The 7,998-nt window shown below is 44.8% G+C and overlaps 1 pseudogene; it reads right to left on the bottom strand.

The window, feature by feature from the left end:
* Positions 1-5,200: 5,200 nt before the first annotated feature.
* On the bottom strand, positions 5,201-7,154 carry LOC103644911 (40S ribosomal protein S4-like; annotated as a pseudogene).
* Between the last annotated feature and the right edge of the window lie 844 nt (positions 7,155-7,998).

Genomic DNA, 7,998 nt, shown 5'->3' with positions numbered 1-7,998 from the left:
GAAAACTTGGAAAGATGAGCTTCGTCCAATATTTTCTTCCTGAGTTCTGGGTTCTTAGGAACAATCAATCGGTCTTCAAACCATAGGACACCCTTGCTGTCCTGACGAAAACATTTGTACTTATCCACCTTTTGGTTGAGCATATCCTTAACGACTTGAACACCCTTGTCACCAATCTGCGCCATGATTATCTGCTCTTGTAAAGTTGGCTCCACTGAGATATAATCCAAGGTACCTGGGGAAACAACTTCCATGTTCAGCTTGCGCAATTCGTCACACAGAGTGGCAATCTTAGAGTCCATGGCTACACAGCTGCACTAGGCTTTTCGACTTAAGGCATTTGCCACAACATTTGCCTTGCTAGGATGGTAATGTACTTCCAGATCATAATCCTTGATCCATTCCAACCATCTTCTCCACCTCATATTAAGATCAGCCTGAGTGAAAATATACTTGAGACTCTTGTGGTCCGTATAGATGTTACAATGAGCTCCCATTAGATAATGTCTCCATATCTTCAGAGCATGGACTACTGCTGCTAACTCCAGATCATGCGTGGGGCAATTTTGCTCATGAGGCCTGAGTGCTCTGGATGCGTATGCAATAACTTTGTTGTCTTGCATCAAAACACAACCTAGTCCAGTGCCCGAAGCATCGCAATATACATCAAAAGATTTAGTGTTGTCACGCTGCGCTAGCACGGGTGCTGTAGTCAAATGCTGCCTCTATGCATGAAAGGCATCCTCACATTTCTGACTCCATTCAAATTTTACTCCCTTCTTCAATAATTCAGTCATTGGTTTAGCAATCCTGGAGAAATCCTGAATGAATCATCGATAATATCCTGCCAATCCCGGAAAACTCCGAATCTGTCGCACGGTGGTAGGAGGCTTCCAATCATGTCCTCTTGCACTTTCTCAGGATCAACTGATATTCCACCCTGAGAAATGGTGTTACCCAAGAATTTGATTTCCCTCAGCCAGAAATCACACTTTGAGAGTTTGGCATACAAATGATGATCACGCAGTCGTTGAAGTACTTTGTGCAAATGCTTAGCATGTTCTTCTTCATTCTTTGAGTAGACCAAGATATCGTCAATGAAGACCACCACAAACTTGTCCAGCTCGGGCATAAACACTGAGTTCATCAAATACATGAAATATGCTGGGGCATTGGTCAGCCCGAATGACATCACCAAGTACTCATAAAGCCCATATCTGGTAGAGAAAGCCGTCTTCGGAATATCACTGGCTCTGATCTTGATTTGATGATAGACAGAGCGAAGACCTATCTTGGAAAACACCTTGGCTCCTACCAACTGATCAAACAACACATCAATGCGGGGCAAAGGGTACTTATTTTTAATCGTTACTACATTGAGAGGGCGGTAATCCACACACAACCTCATACTCTCATCCTTCTTCTTCACGAACAAGGCCGGACATCCCCATGGTGAAGTACTTGGGCGAATGAACCCTTTGTCCAATAATTCTTGTAACTGCTTTTTCAGTTTGGCTAACTCTGCTGGAGGCATCCTATTGGGTCTCTTGGATATAGGTGCAGTTCCGGGTTGCAGCTCAATTGCAAACTCTATGTCTCTGTCGGGTGGCATCCCTGGCAATTCGTCTAGGAAAACATCAGGGTACAGACAGACCACTGGAATCCTCTCTACGGGTGACTCTATCTGGGCGAAGGCACAAGAACGGGTATAGCCTTGGTCAGGTAGGTACAAGGTGATGTCTTCACCAATTGGTGAGTGAATTTCAATGGCTCTTGCTGCGACATCAAAAACATCATGGTGTCGTGATAACCAGTCAGTTCCCAAGATGATATCCACGCTCTCCAATCCCATGATTAGGAGGGAGTTTTAAATATGAAAATACCCAATCTTATTGGCACATGCCTGTTGACCTCATAGGTGGCAACCCTGCCTCCTGGTGTTGCGATCATAATGCCCCCATTTGTGTGATGAAAGGGTAACTGACATTTGGCACTAAATTTTGCACTGATAAAACTGTGTGATGCACCAGAATCAAAAAGAATGACAGCAAGGTAATTCAAAACAGAAAAGATATCAGTCATGATGGGTGATCCCTCTAGAATATCAGCCAATGTGGTGAAGTTCAGCCTGCCCTGCCTCACTTGCACCCTCTGTCTCATGCCTTGGTTCTGATTTGCATTCTGCCCCTGCCTCTACTGGTTCTTGGGACAATTCTTGGCATAATGTCCCGTGCTACCACAAGTGAAACACATGTTGTCATTGCTCTGACGGTACTGCTGATGTGGCTGGTTGTTGCTCCTCTAAACTAGGGGTTGAGAGTGGTTGGGTGCCTGCTGCTGCTGTTGTTGAGGTCGGATCACCCATCGTCCCTGCTGCTGCTGAGGTCCCCTGCTCTGAGTGTCGGACACAATCCTGAAGCGCTGAGGCTGAGCTGAAGGTCCTGCCACAGGAGTCTTTCTCTTCTTTTCTGCCTGACGGACTGTGATGCAATCCTCCTGAGAGATGGCCATGTTGACTAACTCATTGTAGCTGTTGGCCCTGACTGTGTTGAGACGGTCACGGAGCTTAGTACTGAGGCCCGCCTGAATCTGTCTCTCTTCTTCTCATCCGTGTCAGCATGATAGCCTGCGTACTGACATAGGTCATTGAAAGCTTGGGCGTACTGCAACACTGTACGACCTCCCTGAGTGAGTGCGAGAAATTCATTGAGTTTGCGGTCCATGATGCCTGCGGGTATGTGATGCCCTCTGAATGCTGCCTTGAACTCTCCCCACTCAACCCTGTGGTCAACCGACTGCATAGCGAGGAAATGGCCCCACCATGTCCGCGCGAGCCCACGAAGCTGCTGGATGGCGAAATGGACCTTGGTAACATCTGAACAATCTCCATTAAGCAGTGGGAATTTGGATTCCACCACCCTGAGCCACACATCAGCATCAAGTGGATCTTCTGCCCGAGTGAACAACGGCGGCTGAGTACTCAGAAACTCCTGATAGGTGGCCGCTGTTGCGGGACGCTAATGATGATTACCACCCCCATAGTGCTGAGGCGGTGGCTGACGCTGGGCTAGCTGTCGCAGAATCTCATTCTGCTGAGCATCAGCTCCTGCATGGTAGGAGGCTACGACGGTGTTGGAGGAATGCGCTCATTCTGTCCACGGCGCGCTCTTCCAGCCATCTGAAATTTAGAAGGGTCTTAATATCATACTTTGAATTCCATGATTGCACAAGATAAAGATCTTAAATAACAAGGTTTGTAAGATTCCAAATATTTCCTTGCTTCTCACAATTAGTACCAATAGAATATAATTTCCTTCATACTTAAAAGTAGAAGCCATCCATCATTCAACATGCCAAAAGAGTTTTCCAACAGTTACAGTAGTGCTCAAAATACTCAACTCTCTCGAGCCTAGTACCTCCAAGGTGCAAAAGCTAAGCTAGTTTTGAAGAGTTCTACTGCTGCACACTTCTATCCTAACTCTAAGATCTAATGAGCAAATGAGGCAACGCTAGTATCAGGGGAAGGTGGTCTTTCTGAGCCAGCAGTGTCCAAGCTGGATGCAGGCTCCGGCTCCTCTCCTCCCTCGATGTCTACATCCTCATCGGCCCCTTTTGCCTCCATATCCTGAATCTCATGACGGTGCAGATCCAAGTGCTGGTTGGCTTCCTCAAGCTGTTGCTGGTGGTCTGGAGCTGATCTTCTAGAACCTCGATGGTGTTCTCCCTGGCCTCCACCTGATCTTCAAGCTCTTGGATTTGAGTAGTCATTTGCTCTACCAGGCGATCCTTTTCCACCAGCTTAGTGGACATGTCTACAACAAGGTCCTCTATGTTATCTAGAGTGATCTTGGTAGAGTCCACTAGGACCATGAGCTGGGACGTCACCTCTCCTAGCAAGGCCAGCAGACGATACAGGGCATTCATGCACCGAACCGTCAGGTGAGCCGTATGTCCAGGGTAGAGTGCCCACACATCCTTGGCGCGCTCAACCCAATCCTTCCACATTGGGTCGTCCTCCTTTTCAGCGGGGAACAAGCCAATGGGGTGGGTTGATAACATTAAGGGGTGAAATCTGCAGAAGGTTGTCAGCACATCCAAAGCAGTGGACTCAACAGTATCCTCGGCCCTGAAACCGAAAGACTCAGAGTCCAATGAACGCCAGCCTGGCTGCAAGGGATGAGGCTCCAAAGTCATCCTCACCCACTACTACAAAACATGTTATATGAGACGGGTAATTTTCAGTGCTTAAGACGCTTATGAAGTGTCCAAATTTGATGGAGTCGTAAAAGATGTCCCACTTTTAAGATGGTTATAAACCGTCTTAAAATATATTATATAAGACAATTTTTAATTTATAACCGTCTGAAAAAGGTATTTGTTTAAGTCATTTTGTTCGATAAACCGTCTTGAATTAGGTTTTTGTTTAAGACACTGCTTCTAAAGAACCGTAGAGAAGACAAACATTATAAGTCATAAAGTATTTATCAAACTGTCTCGAATATCCTACAATAATAGACGATTACAATAGGAAAACCATCTTATTTAGGTGACTAATAATGGACGTTTTAGAAACCGTCTTATTTAGGAGACTGATATTAGACATTTTGCATTGGTGACCGTCTTATTAAGATTTAAACGAAATGACTTACACGGCAGTATCAGATATCACGTTATAATAATTTAAAAGAGAAATATACATACACATATATTGAACAACATTATAATTAATATAATATAAATAAGTACCATTCAATATATCATAAATAAGCATTGTCAAACAACGCATACATAAGTGTACTCTAAATCTAAACAAAAATACAACTGTTTGCACTAATGTTAAGCCTAACTTTATATGAAATCAAGTCTCTACACTTTTGCGGCCACCAAATTTGAATTCCATTCGATGTTTTCCTGTACAACAAATAGGAGAAAACTAGACATAGCAAAAAGCTCCAAGCAGCACGTGGATGGTCTCGAAGCTGCCCTTGTGCTTCTCCCTGTTCTTGATCACTCCTACATGCCTGGTGTTCCTCCCGCCGGTCACCATAACCACGTTGCCGATGTCAAACTTGATGAAGTCCATGATCTTGTTGGTCTCCAGATCGATCTTGATGGTGTCGTTGGCCTTGATGGGCATATATGGACAGTATAGCAAGGTACACAAATCTACTAATGAAAAACAGCAACCTCCCATAGCTACCAAGATCATCATGCTCAACTAGAACAATGAGAGATGATGTGTAAGAGAATTGGCCTAACCTTGGCATCCTCATCCCTGATTGGGTGAAGACGGAAGCAGCCTATAATTCTCGTTTGTCTTAGGGATGGAAATGACATCTGCCAAAAAATGACGCCATAAATCAGCAACCAAAATATGTGTATAGGTATCTTTATGCATTAATAGAGATTTAGGCATACCCATGAACCCAGCAGGGTAGGTCTTGTCAGTCCTGACCTTGCCATCAACAAGTACATGGCGTTGCATCAGGATAGAAATGACCTCACAATACGTCAGTGCATACTTGAGCATGTTCCTGATGATGAGGATCAGAGGCAGGCACTCCCTGGACTTGTGAGGTCCAGAAGATGGCTTGGGAGCCTACAGAAAAAAAGACCAACCTGAAGCATCAGACAAATGGGGAAGTACAGAAGATTGTAGGTACCAAAGCTAGAAAATATTGTTTACTTACAAAAGCTCCGCCAAGCTTGTCGAGCATCCAATGCTTGGGAGCACTGAGGCTCTTCAAGTGCTTCTTCAATCCCCTAGCCTGGATTGCAAAATAATAATGATCAACAAAAGCGCAACAGATTCCAGTATGGCATTCATAGGTGACTCATCCAGATTGCATCAGCTGTTAAAAGTAACAGCAACTACATACTACTTGAAAACAAAAGACCCTTTTCATACATGTCTATCTCTATTACTTATATATGAGCAGTGCCATCATCAACACCTCCTATATGTATACCTAGGACGACATCAGCTGGCGAGGGGCACGGGGACGCACGGGTGTCTTGGACGGGCTCCCCCTGAAAACACACTAGAACGACTATGTTATCCAACCGCCTAGAAGAGCTCCTTCCTCAATGCAAAGCATAAGAAGATCAGTCAGAGTTTTACCTTATTAGCAAGGATCCCAGTACCACACCGCTACAGTTGGGAGTGGCACTAGCACTTTCTGCTTGGAAAAAAATTGAGGCATAGTCTTAAAATTGCTCGCAGAATAATAAGGCATTTGAACGGCAGACCAAACAACTTGCAGAATAAAAAAGAAGCTACACAAATTTGAAGGCGAAGGTATGCTTAGCTGACCATCACGAATCCCAGTTTTAGCCCATGGAGCGGGATCTGTTGCTCATGTCTGCCTTTCTGTCCTTTTAGATAGCCAACGCCAATAGTTCATGCAGAACTATTATCAACTGTTCCATTGTACATGTATAATACGTGGAAACAAACACAGTCAGTAGCCACCAATACCCATTCCTTATGCCAAATTTGTGACATGAGATGAAAATAGTACATCAATAACCAAACGAGGGGTGAGCATAGAAATTTAACATCCAACATCAAAACTTGCAAAACTTGGATGTCTGAGTCCACCTCTCGAGCCTAACGGACGTGAAATCAGTGGCGGAGCACGACCCAAAAATAAGGTACGGCAATAGAGAATACATATCTTGCGATTAAACTAAAGTTTAGGAAAAAGCATTATTAAGAAGTATCTTAGATAAAGGATTCTTTTGTAGATCATATGCCAAATCAATAAGCTATTGATTTAAAAAAGACTGAATAATTTCTCTGTTCAATTCTTCACTTTCTGATACTTCCTCTAAAGTCTGAGACTTCCTCTAAAATCTATTGAAGACACAGAATGAGAGTTGAGACTTGAGCCTAAAGGCCTTAGATCCAAGACTCGAAATCAGAGACTCCCAGAGCTAGAGGACAGATGACCACCGCCCGCCCACCTCCCACGCAGCAACGCGGGCCAAGGAAGATGAGGCGCAGGCGCTGACGCAAGGCCGCTAGCCGCAGGGGAGGTGCCTAGCGCCTAGCGCGCTACCTCGGCTACCGGCGGGGCGATGAGCGGCCGGGCCTTGGCGACCGGCGGGGCGGGGGCGCTGGCGAGATCGAGCGACCAGCGTGCAAGAGCCATGCGTGGTGCGTGTGTGCGTGTTGGCGGCCGCGGAGCAGGGAGCCTGGACACTGTTGTACCTCGTTCTCCTCGATGGTTGACTCGTTCCGCGACCGCTCCACCCTCAGGTACCGGTGTTGGAGACTTGTTCTCAAATGCTATGAATTAAGAACAAGGCAACATAAAATGTTAAATGTTAACGTCCTTCGTCCGTAAAACATTATTCCCTTGAGGATAATGAACTTCGGACGAAGGTTGATAAGAATACAATTACGAAGGTTAAATCTTCGTAATTAGATTTTGGTGAGTTGCATAAGACAAAATAAAATAAAGGGTATAAATATAGGAATAAATCACAAACGAATCATGTTATATCATCGAATATATTTATACCTCTGCCTTGACAAAGTCTGATTCCCAACAAATGCGATTGCGGAAATCAGAAAAGCGTGAACAGTAATGGAATACTGTTCACTATTTATAGGCACAGGACGCAGCCTGTGAAGAATTACAATTATGCCCCTTATAAAAGCTTACAATATTGACTCAGACCTTTATGGACTAAAAGGTCATTCTATGTTTAAGTCGGTTTGTAATGACGAAGCTTCACGAAGAGGACCCTTCGGCTATCTTATGTTAACAGCTTCAGTCGAGGACCACTTCTTTCTATAAGACCTTCGGCGACGAAGCATAGACCCAACAGTAGCCCCTTTCGCGGTGCTAGATCGTTTTTCGTAACGAGCTTGATTCGTGAAAAAAGTCTCTTAAGCTTCGGAGCGCCGAAGGTCTAAAAAACACCTTCCCTGAGCTCGTTGTCGAGAAACGATTCCATCTTCCAGCGTATAGCGGCCCCACCTTGCAGAGT

Source organism: Zea mays, chromosome 1 (assembly GCF_902167145.1).
Source record: "Zea mays cultivar B73 chromosome 1, Zm-B73-REFERENCE-NAM-5.0, whole genome shotgun sequence".
Classification (NCBI taxonomy): domain Eukaryota; kingdom Viridiplantae; phylum Streptophyta; class Magnoliopsida; order Poales; family Poaceae; genus Zea; species Zea mays.
Note: the sequence above shows the minus strand (reverse complement) of the source record. Positions and strands in the feature narration are given on the sequence as shown.